At 35.5% G+C, this 25437-nt stretch overlaps 1 protein-coding gene across 13 annotated transcripts in view; it reads right to left on the bottom strand.

Moving 5' to 3' along the window:
* Positions 1-25437, bottom strand: part of Nbea (neurobeachin) — a 646499-nt gene that overhangs the window by 123561 nt on the left and 497501 nt on the right. The window lies entirely within an intron of this gene.

Raw genomic sequence — 25437 nt, 5'->3', positions numbered from 1 at the left:
GGTTTACTCCAATAAAAGCAAGATAAAGTATGTACCTGATTGTTTCTTGAAGTACTACTTACCATAACAAAGAATGGAAGCAAATGTCCACCTCTGGGAGAATTAAAGAAAGTATGGAATAACTTTATTGTATAAAGCTAGGGGAGTCTGCCACCATGGTAAGTGCCTGTAATCCCAGGGGCTCAGGAGGGTGAGACAGGAGGATTGTGAGTTCAAAGCCAGCCTTAACATCTTAGCAAGGCCCTAAGCAGTTCAGTGAGACCCTATCTATAAACAAGGGCTGGGGAGGTGGCTCAACGTTTAAGTGCCCCTGGGTTCAATCCCCAGTACCAATAAATAAAGGAAGGAAGGAAGGAAGGAAGAAAGGAAGGAAGGAAAGGAGGGAGGAAGGAAGGAAGAAAGAAAATAAGTAGTTGAGGGCCTTTCTTAAAAAAATACAAAATTGCAAGCAAAAAATTATCTACTGAAGCTAATATTCAGAATGAGATAAAAATCATTACTGATCGATTACTAGCATTTTAGATTATTCTTTTCTCCAGAAATCTCTGATGGTACTTCAGTAAATTGACACCAGTATACCATTCTTGGCAACTCTGTTTCCCATAGGGCCTTTAGGAGTGAGGGGCCCTGATGCTGCAGCTTCTTGTGCTTACAGTATACCTACTTCTTAAACTACAAGAATTTATGGTGATGCGTATAAGCAAACTGATTTCTAAATATTGTCATGATTTTACTTATTTAACAACATGCTTTAAATGTATTCTTAATACATTTAAAACTCAAAAGAGTCAGGGATGTCAAAAACAAATAATAATCATTTCTTAAGTTTAACATAACTGTAACAAAGCTTTCTGACTGCACAAATGTTATATTTAATGCTTACATAATTATTTGAATTAACTGTGTAGTCTTATACTGTTTTCAGTATTACTTAACATTATATCTCAAAATATCTAAATAGTTTTTTGAATAGACATGAAAAAAATACCCATTTTCTCCCCATTAAGAAAAAAATAGGATTATTGGTTTGTCCCCATTAAGGACTAATACATCTGGGTTCAAAGGCAACAAGGTAGCTTTCCCTGAAAGATATGTTTTATCTGATGAGGGAAAGATCCTTAATGCATATTGAAATAAAAACCCTAGCCTCTGATAAATGCTCAGGCATCTAAGCATTAAAAGTGAAGTGCAATGGTAAATCAAAGCTAAATAAAAATTACACTCTCTTCAAATTTTTAGTTCCGAGATTGGGTCTTATAAGGCAATACTAAAAAGAAAGTTTAATGTATGATAGCTGACAATTTCAAACTAATCCCTACTCTACTTTCTATTTATTTTATGAACCGCTGAAGCAAAGTCCGATAGACAGCATAAGATGAATCTCAGGTCCAGTACAAGCTTTTCAAACCTAATCAAATGGGTGTAAAAACATATATAAAAAGATGAAAGTGTTTTGCTTTTACATATGGCAAAATAAATCAGGGAAAAGCTGAAGAAAGAAGTGAGATGTTCCATAGGGGCAGGTTAAGTCTGATGCTAATGCTTGCTTAAAATGGTGACAGTCTGGAGTAGGGAAGCCTTGCTGGGCTGCTTTAATTTCTCCCTGGAATAGCTCTCTCCCAACCTTCTGCAGCACATCAAAGTCTCTGGAGCTCAATTAAAATTGGATTATATTGAAATGCTCTATCTATGGGAACTGTGGGCTCACTATCACTTTTCTCTCAGTAATACTCCAGATGACAGTTGCCCATCCCAATTTAAACAGTTGTCATAGAGACGGGGAACTAAAGCAGAGGAGAAACTAACAATACAAAGCAAAGGTGAGGGCTAGGATTTCTGTGAATGAGGAGCTTGATTTGTTTCCAGCCACACAGTTTATTAAGCCGATGACAAAGCACATGAGACACAAACATTATTACATTTTGTATCTTTACATGATGAGAAAGGAAAGATAGCTGACAGTAGTGTTAAGATAAAACATATAGGGTCAAATGTTTTCTATTTGGGCATGTTCTACTACCTAAAAATTAAGATCAAATGTTTCTCCCAGTAGAAAGCTGCTATCAGCACACCTGATAGAGAGACTGTGGCTAGCAAGTCTATAAAGTAAAGGTGTCAATACTAACTTTTTAATTATAGGTGCAACCCAGGAAGAATAATTTATTGGTAAAAGACATTATTTATTTAAAATTATTTATTTTGCTTTTCCAATACTAAAATTTTAAAAGTTTAAAATTGGGATTGAGATTGGTAAGTCATGAATGTATCTATGTATGCTTCAAAAATGTGCCAGTTTTGGGCAAATCTAGTTAACCTTAAAGGGACCCTGGCATTGACAAAGAAACATATTTTCAAATTTGATTTTGGAATTTACTTCCGATTTTAATGAGCAGGTATTCCATAATCTTCAGTAATTTCTCTTCCTGACATCAAAGCCCATCAACCCAGGCGGAACACTGTCAGCTTCCTAAAAGCTCAAGAATGAAGATAGCTTAAATTTCTGGCAGTTCTAAAGAGCAGTGTATTTGACAGTGTAGTCTGCTAATAATGATCCTATGTTCTCATGTAGATGGCATGTTTCTGGCACTATAAAAACTCTTAACCTTTCTTGTAATTGGCTTATCCCAAGTCCCAAGGTTGTTTTCCTCTCATTGTGTAGATCGTCATGGAAATAGATTAATTATTGCCATTTTGTGGAGTACAGCAGTATTTTCTTTCTTTTAAGCACTCCATAACTGTGGTTCTTTCTCTCTCGGGATGACTATGTTAGGATTTTGAAGCAGCAACAAGGCAGAGAGCAGAAGGTGCAGGCCAAAGGGGAAGGAACAAAAATGTGTCGGAAAATCTAAAAATGGCACAGATCAAAATTTGTCAAAACAAGGCCCTGGTTTAAACCAACAAGAAGGGCCCCTACAGCTTGGGCCTTGACAAAGCACAGCCTTTTTATTTATTTATTTATTTATTTTTAGCCCAGCTGTAGAAAACACCATCTAATGAACCTGTCTGGGGCGGCTGTCCCCATCCTGTCAGGCATGTCAGGAAATGACAAGCACTGGGGACAGGCCGCCGCCAGTCATAGACAGGCCTGCCAGCTGGAGAGTTCAGCCCCAATCTAATCACACCACCAGAAAATAACTTTCACGCTTTCAGCTTGACAGGATGGACTTGAGGAAAAAAAAATTAGGATTGGAAACAATGCTTTTTGTTTCAATTACATATCATTTTTGCACAGTAATTAAAAAGAATGTACTAACACATGCAATCCATGTTACTTCATATTAATGCAACAAAATATGTCATTATTAGAGAAAATCATATACAAAGATTACTTGGAAAATATGGACACTTGGAAAATATGGACACAGAGAAAAGGAACATAAGACCACCTCTGTCTCTTTCCATGCAGAAGCCATGTCATGTTGGAGATTTAACTTTATTTTCAATTCAGTTTATTGATATTCACACATCCCTTATCTTCAAAAACAATCCTCTTTTAAAGATCACCAGATAGCAAGAGTGCTAATTGTGAAGACAATAATGGGATAAAATGGGTATTCTCACATGGCGGTAACATATTTTTTGCCTTTTATGATGTTGGAAAAGAAGCATCATTATACATAAAAACAATTCAATGAGGACATGACAATTTGAACTGTACTTGAATAACCTGACACACATGATTAAAGAGAGGAATTTTTATTAAAAACTACTTTCTAACTAACTTTTGTGATTTTGATGGGTATTTCAGTATCATATAGATCACGGTGCAGATCTATTTAGTTTACATGTAACCATTCAAAGTTATTAGTAATATATGCATGTCCACTCTGTTCACTTACAAGTAAATGCTCACATAATAATGTATATATCTTATACATTTCTGCTAACATTTTCCATAAGGTAACTGCTGACACTGGCACTGAAACCAAAGGACCAAATACAATACTCCATATGTATTTGAGTGTACATAAATGCATGGAATAGGACTAAAGTGCTATCCATCTGATCACTAAAAATAGACTTTCACTCACACTTTTATTGAATTACACCTTAACATATTTGTAGTACATTCCTGACAATGTCACTACTACAAATATAGACTTACCATATAATAGCTGCCATTAAATATCCTGGCCACTTTGATCAACTGTTTACTTTTTTTTTTTTTTTTTTCTTAGAGTTGAGGATGGAACTCAGGACTTTTGGTATGCTAGGCTACATTCCCAGCCCCTTTGCCAAAGGTAACTTCTCTAAGGCTGTTTCCTCATAGATAAAGTAGTGAAAATGATATCTGCCTCAAAGGGTTAGATAATAGGCATTGGTCACCAGCACAATCCTGAAAAAATAGCCATGATTCAATAGTTACTACCATTATTTCACTTAAGGGAGTCTAGAGATGAGTCGATGAGTCGAATCAGATTTGCTCTACAAAGTAAAACACATTTTAGATAGCAAATGGGGCTGGATATTGCTTCTACCTTATCAGAACGTCTTTAATCATCACATTAAAGTTCATTAGTAGATAGAATGTGGTAACTAAGACAGGAATATGTCTAAGAGATGAAAATTACTGTCTTTGTTTCCTGAAAAAAGACCATGAGTTCCTCGATGAATACGAGAGGAGATGACTCAGTTTTGCTATCCTAAGGTAATCAAGGTGAAGTGGACATGCAATTTAACATTTCATATTTTCTTACACAAAATATGTGTTTCCAATGTGTGAAATGATTCTATACACTCTTTAATGTATAATTTTGTCATTAGTTTGCTCAGTACTGCTTTACTACTGTATGACTTAATTCATTTCAGTCATGGAGGAGCAAAGAGAGCTATGGCCTACTGACCCCAATTTTCACTTAAAGAAACAAATTTCCTTTTTGCAAACGAACACAATTTTTCTCCTGTCAACCTTGTTTTAAAATATTAACCTTATTCCCAATACAGTAAATATTCATATTTGTCATGCAGATTTGCTTACTATTGCAGTTTTAATCAAGTTATGAAATTGCTTCTAGTCTTATTTTATCTAACCCCCAGAAATGATCCAACATTTTCAGTGAATGAACTTTCTTGCACTGTAAATGCACTGAAAAAGTTCATTTTTATTTGCTTCATTCATCTAGAAAGAACAAAAGGCAAATAGTTTGATTATAGGTTTTCTTGATGATGATGAGATTCAATGTTTCTGAAAATCTATGCAATTGGCCTGCCCTTCTGATAAAAGTGATCATATAATATGTATTCATTCATTCTTGGAGCAACTTTTGAAAATTCCTATCATTTGAAAACTGTTGTGAAAATTGAGTAGGGAACTCAAATTGAACATAATCAAATTACAATAATGCATCCCTAAAATAATGTGGAGTTTCTAGGGACAGAGGGAACAAAACAGAACCATATGGTGTACAACTTTTATTTTTAATGTTTTATTCTGTGAAAAATGATTAAAAGCAAATATGACAGAATTTTATGATATGTTATAATTGGATAGTTGAGTACACTGGCACTGGTTATGGCACTCTATTTTTTTCCCTGTACATTTGACTACTTCATAGGACAATTTAAAACATTAAATATTTTAAGGAATATTTCATATTGAAATACTTAAGGAAATATTTACCACTTAAATATTTACTGAAAGATTTAATATTTACAGAATTTTTAATTTAAAAGTAACATTTTATATATACATATGAGTGTATTTACCAAGTAGTTTGCAAATATTCAATTTCATTTAATCATTGCAAAATCACTGTATGATAGGCAGGGCAGGAATTTTTAATCCCCATTTTACCAGTCATGAAGAAAAAGGTCACAAAAACCCTGAATGTTGACAGAGCTGAGATTAACATAAGTGCAGTGATCTAAATGCTTGTGTTCTCTGAAAATGCATATGTTGAAACAAAAACCTCAGGAGGATGGTAGCAAGAGGTGGAGGCTTTGGGAGTGATCATGTCATCCCACTCATGAATGGGATGAGTACCCTTATAAAAGAGGGCTGAACATGTTCTCTTCCCTTTCTGCCATATGAAGACAGCAATAAGGTGCCATCTATGAAGTACAGAATAGCCTACCAAATATTTTTTTCTGCTTCATGTCTTGATTTTTGTATTTCTCAGATTCCAGAACTGTGAACAATAAATTTCTGTTTATTATTACCAGTATAAGTATTTGCAATAGGAGCCCCAAGGGATTAAGATACTAAGTATCCTGCCTCAGAGTTCCCATACACTTTCATAAATATGAGAAATTTTCATTTAATTAATATAATAATATTTGTCATTGTTCTCCAAAATCATTCAGTGTCTATTTTGGTAAACACTAAATGATGGGAATTAGTTTGATATACATGGCACTAAGGCAAATAAGTAAATATATTAAGTAATTATACTTCATGGGCTAAACTCACTTCTGTTTAGCATTAATTTGCTGTACATATCTTCTGAAACATGGTAGGGCACTTCAAAAAATAAAGAATAATTAATAAATTTTGCTACTCTGTATACTTTAAGGTAAATGACATCGATTTAGCTCTCTAAATCAAAAAATAATAAAGGGAGGGGTCCATTCGAGTATCAGAGTACACTGTGCCTTATCTTTTTCATGGAGACTATCTAGACAAAGTTCTCTTCAATTTATTATATGGGTATTCTGTTCTCAAAATACCCTGAATGCTGATTAAGAATATTTAGGAAAGTGCCTATAGTTCTGATGGTTGAGTATTACATAAATCCTTATTTAGGACAGTTGTTTTATAACCTTACTATGACATATAAATCAGTAAGAGTGTGTGTGTGTGTGTGTGTGTGTGTGTGTGTGTGTATATATATATATATATATATATATATATATATACTGTTATTTTTAATAATATAAAATAAAATCCAAGTGATGTATTATAGCATTTGTCTTTCCTTGGAAAATATTGAGCATTTTGGGGTTTGCTGCCTAAACATGATGAATTCAACTGAAAATACCAGGCTGACATGAAGAAATTTTAAATGGTAACAATATTCAATGACATAGAACTTGATGCAAAATTTATTCTAAATAGAATATATAATCTAAGGAGTTAATCTGCTGAGGATGGTCCAATGAAGTGCAGTTTATAGAAAATAGTATTAAGGGAGTGGAGGATTCTCCCTCAATTCCTGTCCCCTTGCAGACTACATTGTTCACTGCTGACTTATCCGTTTGGAACTTATCCAAAGGATTTGACTTGTTCCTTTGGAACATATACAAATGAGAGAAAGGCTCCTTCTCTCTTTTTAAAATCTACAGCACTGCTCTTCCTTACAGTTCTGAGTTGGCCGGGTGACACGTCGTACAGAACCTAAAGGGAGCAGTGTGAACCTCTGTTTTCCTGTTTCCAGGGCCCCAAAGAAAGTCCTCATCACCAGACACATCCTACCAATCAGATTCATTTGGGGTCATGTCATTCTCTTAGGAATGAGTACAGCAACACAGCTTTTAGGAAATGGTGGATATTAAAACATTACCAAGGAATGTGAAAATAGAATGCCAATATAAATTTTTAGTTTTAAATGCTCTCAACTAGCAAAAAAAGGAAACAAAAACACATGAATTTAAGACTCTATTTAAATCTTTAAAAGACAGGAAAACATCAAATGAAAAAAGCAGAAGAAAAAATATAGTTAAAGTAAAAATAAAATCATTAGAAAATGAAAAAGTGAAAATTAAAAAGTCTGAAAACTTGTTCTTGAAAAAAGATAAATTAAAAAGATAAATCCCTAGTAAATATCTTTAAAAAGAGAGGAATAGAAGTGCAAATCTAAAAAGTAGTACTATAATTAATGATACAGAAAGGATTCTTAAAGTTAAAAATGAATACCCTGAAAAAAATGTATGTCAGTGTATTTGAAAGTAATTTTTCCTTTATGATGTCAAACAACCCCCTGCAGGACCAAGTCTCTGCTTTATATGGTAACTCACTGGGTAGCCTCTTCTCCCAGAGGGATCCTTCTACCTTCCTCATCCCCAAGCTAAGCTGCTTGCTGCCTGTCAAAGTGAGGGTCCAGCCCAGATTGCTCCTCTATTCCAAACCCTCAGTACAATGCCCACTAGACCTCTTTAGTTGAATGTTTCATAGGTAATTCAATGCAGTGAGTCAAAAGGGAAACTTGTGTTTTCCTTAAAATCTGCTTGCTCTTCTTAAGAAAAGCAAATCTAAGTATAGGGTGGTTCTGAAGTCAGACAGAAATTCTGCACTTTGAGATTCCCCAAATCTTGAAATCTTATATTTCTTTTATGTAAAATAATGAAAATAATATGTAGTTCATACAGATATTGTTATGATTAAATCTACTAGTACATGAAAAGGTGTCTAGCAGAGTGCAATGAAAAGGTTTTATAATAGTGGTATTTCAGTGAAGGGGAACATTATTCATAAAGTAATTAAGCTTAAAATCTGGAACTTATCTGTTAATATTCTTGTTGCTCCATTTTCTACATTCAAATATGGTAAATCCTATTGATTCCTGTTGGCTCTAATACAGTTCTTGAATCTGTCCTTTTATCTGTTTTCTTGATGAAGTCCCTACTTGCCCTATGTGGATGTCTGAGTGGTTTTCTGATGTCTACCTAGCTGTGGTTAGGTGCCTGCTTCCATTCTCAGGCTGCCACCCAGATTCCTGCAGCATCTTGTTGTTGGGTGTCTTTGTAGCCTTCAAGATCTCCTACAATGCTTCCCATACCCATGTCATCTCTACTGTTATCAAACCCCCCACATATTGTGTCTCTCTGTGCTTTGGCTCCTTCTATCTGATGAGCCTTTAATTGGTGCCTATTTGAAAAATACTTCCATCATCTTCCAGACTAGGTTGGGTATTCCTTCTTTCTTCCCTATGGAGAAGGAAAGAAGAGTTGAAAACACCAGGCTTTTGGGAGTGTATGTCCCAACCATACTGCTTTGCGTGGGGAACTTTCTCCACACTCCTGGGGATATGCCTCTACTTCTCAGGAAAGTGCCACTACTTCTCCTGGTATGGCTGACAAACTCATGTGGAACCTGTGTAGAGGCCAGCTCATTCCCCCTCCTGGGAATTTGAAATCAAAGTGTTAGCTGACAGTGGGGCAGCGATGAATTGTGGAAACCTTAGTGGCTACTCTTGGGGCTTGAGCAGAGAGATTCAGGGAAATCTAATCTGTAAAGAGAAACAACAGTGGAGCAGAAGTAGAGATGACAGACCATGTGGCTTGGAGAGGGAGAAACCTAGATAAATGGCTTTTCAATTCTCAGTTCATCTCTTCTCAGGTTCTGACTGTACCTGTCACTGGATTCTATGTGCTACTCCTAATTGCTTAAAATAATAACCTTTTAAATTATGCTAGCTTAAGTCCTATTTCTTCTAACTAAATGATTCCTGAAAATTCACATTTGTGATAGTAATGGACTCAGGATTAGAACTTGTCCTTTGGCTGTTTAAGTGCTATCATAGTATATCTTTTCTTGCAGGGTTTTGATAAAGTAAATATACAATAAAGAATAATAATCAGATACAAAATGAAGAACTTATTTTTTTTTTAAATTAATAACTGGCATTATCCTTTCTCCTTGTAGAGATATTCTGACAAGGGTTAGATCAAAGCATTCAGTGTGAATTTGAAGCCAAAGCAAGGGCTCCACCACACTGCATGAAAAGAGATTTCTGCAGTATTTGTACCTGGGATAGCTCTGTGGGGAAAAATTTGGCTGGGCTTCCAGAGGGACCTTTCCAGCTTACTAATTCTACAGAACAAAATGGAAGAAAATAAGCTGGCTAGCCCATCTTGAAGAACCAGGGTCTGTTCAAGTGTGCTGACCTCATGGGAGCAATGACAAGTTAACAGGATATTGACATTACCATGAGTGAAGTTTTTTAATGGCACAATGAATACTTTGAGCTCTGGAAAATCAGAGCAGCAGTTTCTTTCCCATGGGAAGAACAACAAAAAGCCTGAGTAGAAGTTTCTTCTCTATGGACAAAACAGAGATGCAAAGAAATGAACAAAGGGAACGTTTCCTCAATGGAAGTCTCCTCACCAGTGAAACATAGAAAAGACAAAAGTGGGGCTTATGGTATGTCAGAAACAAATCATGAGTCTCAAGAAAAATCTCTCTAACTGAAGTAACATAAACACTGAGGACTTCCTATGGACTTTGTGCTGATTTAAGTTGTAAGAACCCAGCAGCCATGTACTTTTCCTGTGCCAAGAAAGAAAGTCAGGGTGGTGGTGATATATAATAGCACTGGAAAAGGGAGGTTAGCTATTAATTCCTGGAGATGGTAGGTAGAAGGAAAAAGAAAAATGAACAAAGAAACAATAATTGGTAATTTGTTGTTGTCCCTGAGAATTTCTCTGGCAGGATGTCCCTGATTCCTTGGCTGTGTTCTCATAATGTAACCCAGCCACCAATGGCACATCTTCCCTTCCTCCATCCCTCCTGTCCCCCATCCTATAAGAAAGCTTGCCCTCAGTGGCACTGAAGCTAAGGGGAAGAAGTGTTTCAACTTCATGGGTTTAAGGAAAGACATGGTCGCCTTATCCCAAGTTAGAGCCTGTGTCTTCCCTCATTGAAGTAATACTACATATGCTGAGCATATATTAAGATAGCAGGACTTGAGGCTTGACTTCTCCCTAAGCAAGTCACCAGATTAAATTGTGATATTCCCTTCACTGTTCTTGCTGTAGAGCATACTCACTACTGTGCTATGGTCTAGATGTGATTTGTCCCCACCAAAACTCACTGGCTTAATACCCCAGTGCTATGGTAGTGAGGTGGTAGAACTATACAGATAATGCCTAGTGAATGGTGACTAGGTGACTGGGTCATGACCACCTTGGTGTAAGAGATGAAAGCTGGTTTCCCTTAGAGTGTTAGATTTCAGAGGAGCTGATTAGTTCCCTGGAGAGCAGGTTGTTTGAAAAAAGCAAGACCTGGTCCTTCCTCAGTCTCTTGGTTCCTTGCTCCCATACTTATTCCTTTTGAATGGAGCCATTTCCCTTTCTGCTTCTCTGCTACGTTGTGACAGCGCCAGGTGTACGTTTGCCAGATGCCAGTGCCATGTTCTTTGGACTTTCTAGCCACTAGAATCATGAGCCAAATAAACCTCTTTTCTTTTAATCCAGTGTCAGGTAGTGTATTATAGGGATACAAAATGGACTATGGCACTCATGTCTACATTATACTAAATGCTATTTAAAAGGCTGAAATTATTTTCAAGTAAAGGAAATAATGCTTCATTTATAGATGCTTAGAAAGTCTGAAAATTAATGAGATGACTTATTATCAAAAGTATTAGTACATTAATATTTGTATACGTCATGGTGATGGTGGTATACAAAGACAATGAAAGAGGCTTGCATGTTCCTACCTTTAAGAGTTTATAAGTTGAAATATAAAATTAGAATAAAATAACAGATGCCAATAGTTGAATAAAAATAAAATGCTAACATTAACTGTAACTATGGGGTGTAATTTTGTGGGGACTCGAATTTTGAAATCTGGGTGATGTGAGATCACAAGAAAATTCCTTTTTTCCCCCAACACAAAGATTGGTTTTAACAATAGTTCACAAGAAGGGAAGACAAAAAAAAGTTCTGACAGGGGGATTTGGGAGAAAACAAGGAAGGAAGAAAGGAAGGAAGGAAGGATGGAGAAATGGAAGGAAGGAAGGAAATAACAAGCCAACAAGCAGTTTGAAAAATTGCTTGAATGGCAAAGTAGGATGTACTGGTCAATATGTTCTTGTGAGCTCACTTCTTCCCTTTGCAATGGAGTACAAAATTAGTTAAATGCAAATTCTGCTTTGTTTGCCATCCTCTATACCTGATATGGAACGTGATTACTTAGAAACTGCTCTCCCAGTCATCTGAATGGCAGCATATGCAGCAGAAAGCAGCGTCTCTGAGGAATCCCACACAGTCCCACCTGAATGTTCAGGAGGATGCAGAGTTCTCTCTTACCCAAATTACATCAATATTCGGAATCAAGTGACTACTGTGAGCAAGCAGGGCAGCCACATGTGCTCACCCTGACTAGGCATGTATGCACAAAATTAGTAAGTTGTTTTTCATTCCTTTCACAAACTGTGAGGGTATGCTTTCTGTAAGTTCAATAAGTAGCGTCTGTCCACTCATCATCTGGGATAATCATGACTAATGCTTCTTGCCTTCTCTAAGTTGAGGCAAATAGATAAACACACGAGGCAAGTTAAGAACTCCTGTCACATAGCATCCTTTTTGCTAAAATAAAGACAGCTAGAGCCATGTGGCACACTGGACACACACGGACTTTGGCATTAAAATAAACTTCAGTTCCACTGTCACTCCACTGCTTCTGTGATTTGAAGCAAGTCCTTTAGACTTTCTGAATCTTGTCTCCATGTTTGTAAAATGAGGATAAACAACACTATATTTTAGGGTTGTTAAATGGATAAAATATGAAAAATATTTAAATACATCTAAATATATTCCAATGTTCCATATTCTATTTTTCATTATCTTCCTTATGCCACAAATATCAAAAGAGTGTTAGCATGCTTAATAAATCTTGGTCAAATGGCATACAAAAAGATACATCTTCCCAATAAAACAGTAAATTTCATGGAACAGAGAATTTCTCACCTCTCTCTTTCCAGGATTAACAAAGCACCTGTTTCACAAAAGACACAAATAAGTGCATGCTCAACAAATGGTAACTGTTATAATAATAAATTGTGATGTACCAATGTAAATGAAGAAAAAATACTCCAAAATGTCAAATAATTAAAAGAATGGGTCTTATTATTAAAAGAATTGGATTATTATTAAATTTTATCATGGGAAAGTCAAAGTTCTTTCACAAAGAAATGATTATAATTCAAAATACTTGAGACTGTTAGAGAATTTTATTCAACTCAATTCAACAAATATATATTTAATACCTGGTTAGGTCATTCCAGATGTTGTATGTATGAGATACAATGGTTCCTGCACCCAAGCTGTTTACTGTCTAAGGAAGTGAGAACATGAATATAAAAATTGTAAAATGTATGAATTCAATGTTTGGAAATTCAAAGGAAAGAAAAATAAGTATATTTGATTGATTTATTAAAGACAGTATCTGATATGTGCCTGGAAGAATAGCTGATCTAAAAAGGATGGAGGCAGAATGGAGGATGTACTCCAGCACCCTAAAATGCTGGGAGAGGCTTTTAATATCAGGTTGAAGAATTCTCAAGTAATTCAAACTAGCAACAAGGCATGGAAGATTAAAATAATGGTGTCTTTTAAAATTGAGAAGTTAGGAGAAAATTTAGGAAGAAAGGATAATTAAGAGTTTGGTTTGAGGCCAGCAAGACATAGTAGGAACTGTACAGCGGGACACTCAGAAAAAAAACAGAACTGCAAAAAGACGATGAACTGGAAGGAGACAAGTTTAAGAGAGGGGTTAGCTATCTGTGGTAGGGAACTGAGGTGATGAAAGGACACACCTTTGGGGGTAGGGGAATCTATATTGAGAGTGTGGCACAAGCAAGAGAAGCTAGTGAACAAGACCTAAGGATTTCAGTAGAGAAGCATGTTCAGGGTTTTGGAAGGTCAGTGTCAAATGCTATGCAGAAATCAAGCAATATGAGGATGGAAAAAGAAAACTGAATTTAGACATTTGGAGACATAAAATACAGAACAGAGGTAAAAAAAAAACAGTATAGTTTTGACTGCTTACATAAAGTATAGTATAAGCAAGAGTGACGGACTATGTAGTGTTCAAAAGAACATAAGCTTTGGAGTCAGGGAAACTTGGGTATGAATCTCTCACACTTCCTGGTGAGAAGCTGTCTCTGAATTTTAGCCTCCTCTTTTGTGATATACTGCTAATGCTAATTCACTTAATTGCTGTGCATATTAAATTAGATACTGTATACAAAGTGTCTAGTCAGAGTCTGGTACTTCTTAAGCATTGGCAAATGTTGGTCTCTTTCCCCTTGCTCTATAGAAAATACAAGGCATAGGATTTTTTTATAGTGAAGAAATATTTAAGATAATTAAAGAGTCATACATAAAAAGTAGTGAAATATTAAAAAGCTATAGTGTGGCATGAATAATGAATTAAAAAAATAAAATAACAAATGCAAAGTACATTGGATGAGGTGTCTGAAGATGTTTTTAGTCTTAGAAGTATGAATTACTAGGGAATTATTGGGGTAAACTCGTTTAATTTTCTGCTCCATAATTTTCTCAGTTATAAAACTTAAGTAGAAATTCCAGTTCTCCTCACTAGAAAATGTCAGTTCAGGATTAAATATGGCCAGGCATATAGAAGACAGTTTGTAAATTATAAAACAATAAATAACAGTATAGGAGCGGGGGATATAGTTTAGTGGTCAACTGTGTGTGCTTGGCATTCCCTGGGTTCAATCCCTAGTACCAAACAAAAACAAAGATAGTACTGCTAGACGATACACACACACACACACAAAGATAGTACAGCTAGATGAAACACACACATACACACACACATATGCATTATGCATACATTAAACTATTGGTTGTTATCTGTATATTAATTGTGTGTAGTTCTTAACTCTCACTGATTCCTGAATCCCAACCTTTTGTTTGCTTTCCTGAATATCTGGATCTGCTATGTAGACAAGGATGAAATGGAGGGCTTTTGTTCCCAAATTAATCTTCAAGGCTAAGTATCCACTCAGTATATTTAATCATGTAATCTAATCACTTAATTTTCTTACTATCTCAGTTCACAAAAGCATATATTTTTAAGGTTTCTAGAAATTTAAGGTTGACTCCATAACAAGAGTAAATTTCAATCTGAGGGGAATGCATGTCCCATAAGGTTTCTTAGATTCCAGCAAAACACCTGTGCAACTATTCTGCAACCAGAAGGATAGTGGTTGCTATATTATAATTACATCTTACTGTGTGTGGTATAACGTGTGTTTTAGAATAATTGGCCAAATGAGAAGTTCTAAGAGACAGGTAATAAAGCATATATATGAAGTGTTTTAAATTTTTACTCACACCCTTGTTTGATAAAGGAAAAATATATTGTTATCTCAAAAAAATCCAACCAACCAAGCAAACAAATAAAACCAGCTACTACATAGAAGGAAAACAGTCAAAATTAGCCAGGCATGATAGCACACGGCACACACCTCTAACCCCGGTTACCCAGAAGGCTGAGACAGGTTTGAGACCAGCTTTTGGCATCTTAGTGAGACCCTGTCTCAGAATAAAAAAAAAAAATTAAAAGGGCTGGGGGTATAGTTCAGTTGTAAAGAACCTTTAGGTTCAATCTCCAGTACATACACACACACACACAAACAAACAAACAAACAAACAAACAACAAAAAAAACCCAGAAAAAAAAGAAAGAAAGAAAACAGTCAACAAATTGGTTATAAATTATACTCTTTAATGATCTCAGTATAATAAAAATAATCATGTAACGGATTTTGAACTCTTTCATCACTAAATGTGAATTTCTTAATTTAGCAATTTTTTACAATGCTTTGAAAAATGCATTTTGAAATTTTATAATTTTGATGTTTAGAAACAACTAATTCTAAAAGCTTACACACACACACACAGAATAAATATTCTGCTAGATTTTTGTGGTGACTTCAGAACATTCGAATAGTAACAGTCATTATGTTTTTTTTTTTTTTTTTTTAATAAGAAGGGAGGTGACTAAAAAGTGCCTTGTCAGTTTTCTGCTCTTTCTTGCCAGCTGCATTAAAATGCAGGTCTGAGCACCTTTTTCTCCCCCAGACTGGAATTTCAGGAGCAAGGAGTACAAAAGAGCTGATGAGCAATGAATGCTTCACCCTTCCTCAATTAATCTTGTCTCTCTACCTTTGCTTTTGCTTTCCCTCTACATGAAGGTAATAATGACACCCTCATCCATTATCCTTTTATCCCTGTTATTCTCGTGAAATTGCTTAATAATATGTTACAGATTCGTCTTCACTCACATAATTCTTCCTGTCATTTGCAGTATATCATCCTACAAACATACAGCCCACTTTCACTGGCCGTTCTTTGAAGATTATTGTCAGTGACATCTTCAGGATGCGTTTGGAATCTGGAGCATCATTTCCGTTGCAATGGGGAATTACACTGACTTATCTGTCATTGCCAAAAGCACAACAAGCAATTCAGTGTTAATGCAAAGGTAACACAGGTTTTTATCATGCCGCCAGAACAAGAGCTCTTGTAAATTTATGCTAATGTGGCCCTTTTAGAGTTTAATAACCTCTTACCCCACTGGAAAAAGACCCACACATACACAAACAGACAAACCAACACTTCCATATACTAGAACATAGCTGATCAACTGGTAATGATCTATTTTAGGTTTTTTCACACTAGCCTAATTTCTCTTCCTCCATTACATAGACTGCCACAGAAAGTGTGCCTACAGAAATGACAGGATTTCTCTTCAGTTGCCAAAAGGCTGTTATTTTTGATAAAAAATATTTTAACCCAAAGAATTAGCAGAAGTTCCTCTGTGACCACTGTTTTTGAAGGCTTTTCTATCAAGGGTTCAAGACCACTACAAATGAGCAGTTTTCCCTGTCGGAGGGTGGCATTCCAGAGGGACCCAGGCAATCCAGCGTGCATGCCAAGTCTGACAACACATGACAAGCTGGTCGGCGTGCAGTAATTTGACTAATTATACCGGATTAGAGCATATTAATGCAAGCTGTTTTCTCCAGAGTTAATGACCTGCTGACTGGGTTCTGTTAGGCCCCACTAGGTCCACAGGCAGCTAAAAAACAAAACCCTGTTTTGTAAGCCCTCGTCATTTCACATCAGCAAATGAGTATATCAAACTACTGAGCAGCAAAATGCAAGCGACATTTTGTCTGCTATAAACTCATGCAGCCTTCCCTAACTTTCCACCTCAAGGGCTTCTTTTATGTAAAATTCATGTCAGTTTCTTTCTTTCTTTTTTAAAAAGGAGTTGCCAAGAAGTACAGTCAGGGGGAAAAATAAATAATTTTAGGACTATGTTATTGTTGGAGGGGTAGAGCTGCTGCTTTAGAAAACGGGGTTAGGTGAAAACAATTTAAAAATGCATGTTGATTTTATTGCTCTTACCTTCTTCAAAACAAGAATATGTTACAAAGCTATGTCAAAAAATGATTAATAGGTAATCTCAAACTTTATTTGAAAGATATTTCTAAACCCAAAAGGGAGTTCACATTTCTAAAAAAGTAGCTGGATGATTTTTAAATTACATAAATACAGAAGAATGTAATGTTCTAATATTTTCAAATTATTTGTTCATTTTTTAAAAAAATTAGTTCAGATTTAACTACAAACTAGCTGGTAACTTTATCATGTCCCTAGATGTGTTACAACTTAAATACATATATATTCCTTCCTTTTGAAAAAGATATAAATTGATATACCGAAATATATAAAATATAATTCTAATTAGAAATATGTAAAAAAAAGGGTCAAACACAGGAACTAAATCAAGGTTTAAGGTTGATAATAAAAATAAAAAGTATACCATAAAATCATTTAAACTTCCTGCTTAAGGAAGTTTCCATTCAAGATATAGGTGAGTTTAACAGACTTTTTTTGGAAATTGAAGTTTTTAAAAAATTCCTGCTTGAATAGACAATCATTCCATTTCTGCTATGAGTAAAAGAAGGAGAGCTAAGATTCAATTGGGAATATATACATTTGGGCCACAAATGTATAAACTCCCAATAGGCAATGTCAAAAAAAAAATAAGTTTACTACAAAGTAAGATAAAAACCAGCAGTTCAAGAATAATTACCCTAATAGTAAAGCTAGAAATAACTTTATACTAGGAGTTTTAAAAAAAAGGGTACTATATAGCTTAATGACTAATATCTTCAACAACATCTTTACACTCAGTTTCAGGGCTTATTTATATTTTCCAAAGCACCACTTAGAAAACTCAATCCTATCCAGAGTTAGTACAATACAGCCTACACCCCTCTTAGTAGACAGTCCACATCTCCTTCTGAGAGAAATGGGTTCCTCCAGGGTTCCCATGAAAGGGGCCAACCTAAGAGGACCAGAAGGCAGCTCCTCTAAACTGAATCAATGGCAGCTAGTCCATAGATTTGCCAATAGTTTGTGGTTTGGCCTGGCTCAAGACTACTAGCTCAGTGAGTCAGATTTTCACTGTAGGAGTAGGAAACACAGAAAGAACTGTGTAAATGGCAGTGGGAACTGAAGCTAAAATGTCACCATGCTTTGAGAAGCCAGTACAGTCAAGAGGGAACACTGGGAAGCTGAAAATACAAGGAAACCAAAACTATGAATAAATGCAGGAAAGCTATCTGTTGAGAGAGAGGTGGAAAGGCTCAGAGACTAGCTGACCAAGTGGCTTATGGAAGAGGAATGGAGAAAGCAGTTGGTCCCTAGAATCAATCCCATTTTTTAGTCTTTTAAACCCCAGACCATATATACAAACAACCTTACTAGAAAGCCTCTATTTCTTGAGGTAACTTGAATGTAACTTCAATGTAAACAAAGAATTGAACCAAAAGAAAGGCCAACATGATGGCTCAGTTTCACAGGTTCAGCTGATGAGGTTTAATTCAGGGATACAGAATGTTTAGAAAGGAATGTTCTTCTTAACCTTCAGGCAAACCTCTATAAACATGGTTTTACTCAGCCAAAATTTTAATTAATATTGGGCAGGTGTGTGTTCAAGATTTTACTTCCTGTCATGTACCTGTAGTGCAACTAATGCATGTTAGAAATTAAAAGCAAAACCATATGCTTTCATTGACAGTTCAAGATATGGGTGAGTTTAACAGACTTTTTTGGAAATTGAAGTGTTTTAAAAATTCCTGCTTGAATAGACAACCATTCCATTTCTGCTACGAGTAAAAGAAGGAGGGCTAAGATTCAATTGGGAAAATAAGTCGAAATGCTCTCTAATGCACAGAGTGACAGAAAATCTATCTTGAAATTTTCATTCTACAGCTAATAGTCATAAAATTAGTAAAACAAACAAACAAACAAACAAACAGGCAATTACAAATATCAAATGTCTGTACTGGGCATAAAAAACTTAAGTAGGGCTGGAGGGGAGCTCAATTATACAGCATATGCTCAATATGAGTCAACCAACAACCCAACCAAACAACCAATCAACCAACAACAAACTTTCAGTAAAGGTATTTACTGATGGTGCAATTTCAAGCTATACTTTTTAGTCACCATCTCAAGAGTAATTATTTGCAGATAGTACTCTAAGCTAACTAAATGATATGACTTCTAAACTTATCAATATATAGTGTATGACTTTTCTTATAGTTAAAATTCTAAAGAGAATTTCTTTGTAGCAGTTAAAAATGATATAAATTCATTCAAGAGTATCTTAAACAGTACAATATAGTAGAATACTGCCCATATATTTGATTATCATTAAGTGCATATATAGATATTCAACATCCATTAGAATATTATAGAGTAATTATGTACATTGCAATCAATGCCTGATAAAGGTTTAAAGATACTGGATGCATGGATAACAAGCTCAATAATAATTATACGGACTAATTTTTCTTTCTCTGTCAAATGTCTTTCTTGCTTATAAAATTGGTAGTAGGCTTGGTATTTCATTGTAGATTTAAGTCAATTTAAAGTATTTAACTGTTCTGAGACAAGGAAAATAGCTGCATCTTAATAATCATCAATAAATATTTTGAAGATTTTTATATAGTAAAAATACTTTAAATTCCAGTCATCTTAAGAACACCAGCCATTTGAACACTGCTTTCCATGAAGTAGTCATTTCACAACTGCAGGTTGATGTATGAATACAATTACCTCAATATTAAAAAATTATTTTGAGAAATGGCAAAGCTTTTTATTTACCTGGAATTGCCAGCATTTAAATGGATCACACTTACTTTAAAAGTTATATTCATTCCCTTCAATAACAAACTTGAACTGTCACATATAATCCATTTTTAAAAATATATAATTTCCACTTATTTGGAAAGTATGTAAAAATTGATGAAGAGGTCATAAGGGAAATAAGATTCAAAAAGAGGAAGAGGAGGTGGCATACTGGATAGTGGCAAAAGCCCCAAATGTTAATAAGATGTCAAGGACTAGAATCCCAGTTATATTTATTTCGTAAATCGCTGATAGACAAGTTTCTAAACCTTCCTGGATGTTTCCAAGCCCCAGTCTTCTCAATTGTAAACTGGTTGGCTAGTAAAGTTGTAAGGACTAAATGAGAAACCATATATGAAAGTTCCTAGCATGGTATTTGATACAGATGCTTAATAAATTCTTTCTTCTTTACTCTTTCATCTTGCTTTCTTCGTTTTTATTCCTTTGCAAGTTGTTTATTTTTCTCAGCATAAACAGCAGAAAGTAATATGTGATACTGTACAAAATTTAGTACCAGAAATACCTAAAAATCATCCCTACACATCCCAACATCCTGGCTAGGGTGCATCAGGACCTCTGTGTTGACAACCCAAGGCCGAGTACTTTTAGCCAGTTAGTGAACAAGAGCAGATTGAGAAAAATAAGTGAAAATATGAATGGACACTTAAGTATTTACATTACTTGCAAGTGAGGGACAAAATATTAGTTCATAATCATGTCAAGCACGACAGGAGAAAGGGCGGTTTGAGGGTACCTGTGTACTTCCTCAGACTTATTTAATTTGTGAATAAATACATTTCTAGAACACATCACCATTTTTATGGAACTGTAACCTAGGGCATAGAGCATACAGCTTTAAAACAATTTCTATGGATTGTTCCTGTAGATCTCCTTCAGCCCTCCCAATCTTACTCTCCTTTATATAGAAATTCTGGCATTTCATCTGTACAAACCCACTTCAAATGTTTTTAAGAATATACTGAGAATAAATAGCAAATATTTGAGAGGCTCTAATAAAAACTCTCCAATAGAACTCTATATTCAGGTCAGATCCTTTGACACTCCAAATCACAATGAGATAGAAGTTTGTTTGAAATCTTCAAGATGCAATTAACAAATCTACATGAATTCCTCTCTATGGCTCAAAATTAAAAATACTTAGTGCAATTAAGCCCTCAACAATTATTGAAACGACCTTTCCATAGTGACTGATGATCTCCTTGATAAATTTAGCTAATGTCTTCAGTTCTCCTCTTAGCTTCTATATACCACTCTCCTGATTTTTTCCCTACTAACTCTATTCCTTAAACATCATTTGCAACAACCTCTCCCCCTCCCTGTTCTAATTTAAGAGACTGGCATCTTTATAACAGGAATGACACAGCAAAGGTTGTTGTCTAGGTATTAGAATCAGAACACCATTCATAAATGGCTTAAGCCTGTGACTGGAGACAGGAATTTAAAGGCACCTCTCTCTGGTCTAGTAGACTGCTCCTTGCTTTCCCTCCCTTCTTTCAAAGGGACCATTCAGGCATTCGCTAAGTACTTAGAATGACTCATATTCTAGTCCCTCACATATACTGCTAGTTCTCTCTATTTGACTCTTCATTCCTGCCTAAGATGACCTGGGGATAGATGATTGCCTTTCTGACTCATTATTTTCTCCCTGCCCAGGATGTGTGTTGAAAAATCTTTGAACTTGTTTCCTATTTTGGTGGTGTACAGAATAGTGCCTACCCTCTGAAGAATAGGGACTACCCCAGGTCAGATTTTTTCCTTGGACACCAGGGAGAACACAGGGTTGGGCTGTGCCAGAGCGAAGGTCAGGCCAGAGTAAAATGAACAGAGGTCAAACAAAAGCCACAACGTGCCAGCCTGTATAAGAAAATTTTCTGTGTGAAGGATACCTGTCCACAACTTAGACATTTAGGCACTCAGGCTGCCCACTAGGAAGAGAAGTATCTTACAAGGAAGGGCACAGTGTGAAACCCACTTCCAGCTCCCTTCATTCCTTTCCTGTTAGGTGCTCTAGTGCAGGAATCCCACTTGAGGGGGAACTCTGAAAACAATCCTCTACCCAGTTCTCCTCTGCTTTGATTTCAGTCACTATCCATGTCCTGAGGTCTCCCAGATTCACCTACTCACCTGCAGAGAAGATCTCCACTCCCAGAACATAATATGCTCTTGATGCTGCCTCTTGTGCACCTTTCACTATTTCCAAAAGAATTTTGTAGCAACCTTCTAGGCCTAGTCCAAGTTTAGTCCCCTTCAATGTTCACTCTCTGAATACCCTCAACTACCCAGCCAGAAATCTGAGGGCTATCCTCTTCCTCACATACATAATCAGTTCTCAAGTTGTATCCATTTCACTTCTGAAATCTCCCAAATCTTGTCATTCCTGCTTTAAAATAACAACAACAACAAAGAAAAACCAAAGGAAAAGAAAAAAAGAAAAACAAAACAAAACACTACTCTATTTAGGCCACTGAAAACTTTCAGCATTCCGTCTTCCAATTCATTCTTCATACTGATGTTAGAGAAATAATTATTCAGAAAGTGAATCTGATTAAAATAACAGCTCCCCTTCCCAATGCCTGCTGGTAAAATGTAAACTCCTCAATGTGGTTTATAATCCTTAAAGTCGAGCACAATCCTCTCCAGTTTGATTCTTGCCAGCATCCTATGCCTTACACCCTTCACAATATACTGAACATCTTTTGAATTCTTGAATGAATTATGTTCCCTCCCATCTCTAAGTCTTCATATGTAGTGGTCCAAGAATAGGTTTTGAAATTAAACAGATCTGAATTTGACTGCCAGTTCCACTAATTCCCAGCTCTGTCATCTCAAGAAAATTAAGGTCATGTGTTGCTTAACAATTGGGACATACTCTGAGAAATTTATTTTTAGGCAATTTTGTCATTCTGTGAACATTTTGAAGTGTACTTACATAAAGTAAGAAGACTAGGACTTCACTAGGCAACAACATGATCTTATGAGACTACTGTATATGGGGTAGGTCCAATGTTGTTATGTGGTGCACACACTGTACTTAAATTTTCTGAGCCTCTATTTCCTCATCTGTTCAATGTGATGACAATATCTACCATTAAGAGCTGTGGTGACAATGAAACAAATTTGTGTATGCAGGTATTCAATAATCATTTGATTATTTTAAATGAGAATACCTATCTAGGAATGATTAACATAAAAATGATATTAGACTTTTGGTTGACTCTTGTCAATATTATAATAAATAAACCTTAAAATCCTAGGATAAATTATTATGATGGAAAAAAGTTTTAACAATTCTACTAGAGCATGTTTAATCAGGTTATTTCTGAATATTTTTACACCTAATAAGGTGTACTTTAAATTACAGAATATCCTGAAGAGGGTGGCTCATGCAGTAGCTCTGGAGACGGTGAGAAATGGTAACATCTAAATACATTTTGGAGTACAGCAGTATGTTTGCTAAAAACCTGTATATGTGAAGTATGAGAAAAAGTAAGCTACGAAGGATAATTCCTAGGTTTTGGCTTGAACAACTGGATTGACTGAGTTGCAAGGAACTGTAGGGGAAAATAAAGAAGAGGAAAGTGAGGGCAGTGTGGGTGAGGGGGTAAGAGAAAAGAAATTCAGAATTGGTCAAGGTAAGTTTGATTTATCTATTAGACACATACAAGCAGAAATGTCAAGTAGGCATTGGGACTTAAGAAAGAGATTCAGTCTAGAAATTTAAATTTTGGAGCTTTCAGGATACAAATAATATTTAAAGTAATGAGACTGAATGAGATTATCAAAGGAGTAGTTTAAATATGGTCCAAGAACTGTGTTTGTTGGCACTCTAGTATTAGATGGTTGGGGAAAAGTTCAACAATAAAGACTAAAAGGAGAAGTGAATAAGATAGAACAGAAGTATGGTGTCTGAGAAGCGAAGCTCAGAGAATGATTCAAAGAGGGCATGATTAAATTATGTAAGAACAACAGACTGGCCTTCATTGTCAAAATGGAGGTCCTTGGTGACCTTGATAAAAGCATGTCAGAGAAGTGGTGGAAGCTAGACCCTAATTCGAGTGGATCTAAGAAAGAAAGGAAGAAGTCATTGGAAATAGCATTAAGGAGGAAAATCTGGAGAGTAGCTAGAAGAGGATAAATTAACAAGAGATTCTTGTGACTATAATCATTAAAAATGTCTGATGCACAGTACAAGGAATACTCAAGAAAGGGTCCTGCACTGTGAAATTGGACCTGATGACTCTCAAAGTCTCTCTTAACAATGGCAAAAATTTTATACTTTGAGGAGTGGTTTGAAGTTAAGAACACTGAGCTGGGAATCACAAGAGCTAGGCTAAGGCTGGGCATGTACCTGTAATCCCAGCTGCTCTGAAGGGTGGGATAGGATCCCCAAGTTTGAGGCCAGCCTGAGCAATTTAGCAAGACATTGTCTCAAAAAATTGAAAGGACCGGGGATTTAGCTCAGTGGTAGAGCACACCTAGGTTCAATCCCCAGTACTTCCATCCAGGTCTTCTGGTAAGTTATATGACCTGCAACAAGTCATTCTGGAGCTTTATTTATATTGAAGAATTAGAAAGAAATAATTTATCTCAAATACTAACTCTAAAAATTTATGTAACTACTTACCTAGAATTCATCTTATGAATTCTAGGTAAGTAGTAAGAGAGTAAGGGAGTGGTAGGACACTTAAGCTTATAGGGTCCTAGGTATTTCCTTGTTCTTACCTAGAATTTAAAACTCTCAAAGATCCAATGAAGTTAAGTCCTAATGTCTCAGTTTTTTTGATGAGGAAACTGGAAGTCTGAAAATTTAAGTGGCTCTTTATATCCAAGATTGGCTAACTCTGAAGCCTGGGTTGTTTTAACTATTGCATCTTGATATCACAGTTCCATATAAGAATGTCAAATTACTACTGCCAAATTAATAATATCTGACTTTCAAATACTTCAAAAATTTAGTAAGATGACTTAAGAATTTAACAAAAATCTTTCTAAGCATTTAAACAACTACTACAAATAATAAATCAGACTTAAAAATGTAACAGATGAAATTGGAAATATCTAAGACCATCTGATGAATTAATATGGAGCTGACATTAAATAATACAGTAATGACTTATTAGTTATTTAAATATGAATTAAAGAGCAACTGAAAGTAAATGTTATTTTTATACAATATTAAAACATTTATAAATAACACATGTAAACTGAACTTACAAACTAAAGTAGAAAACTTTCTATATTTGCAGCTAATTTATTTAAAATCAATTAGGTAACTGATTTTACTTTTTAAATATTTTAATGTCTTCACCACCCCCAAAGAGTCCCTGATACTGAAGCTCATGAATGCCAAGAGTATTTTATTACATTGAGCTTTTTTTTTTTTCCCTTTGGTACTGGGGATTGAACTCAGGGTGACAACTGAGCCACATCCCCAGCCCTATTTTGTATTTTATTTAGAGACAGGGTCTCACTGAGTTGCTTAGCACCTTGCTTTTGCTGAGGCTGGCTTTGAACTCGA

This window comes from Marmota marmota, unplaced genomic scaffold (genome assembly GCF_001458135.2).
Source record: "Marmota marmota marmota unplaced genomic scaffold, marMar, whole genome shotgun sequence".
NCBI classification, from domain to species: domain Eukaryota; kingdom Metazoa; phylum Chordata; class Mammalia; order Rodentia; family Sciuridae; genus Marmota; species Marmota marmota.
This window is presented reverse-complemented; position numbering and strand designations above follow the sequence as displayed.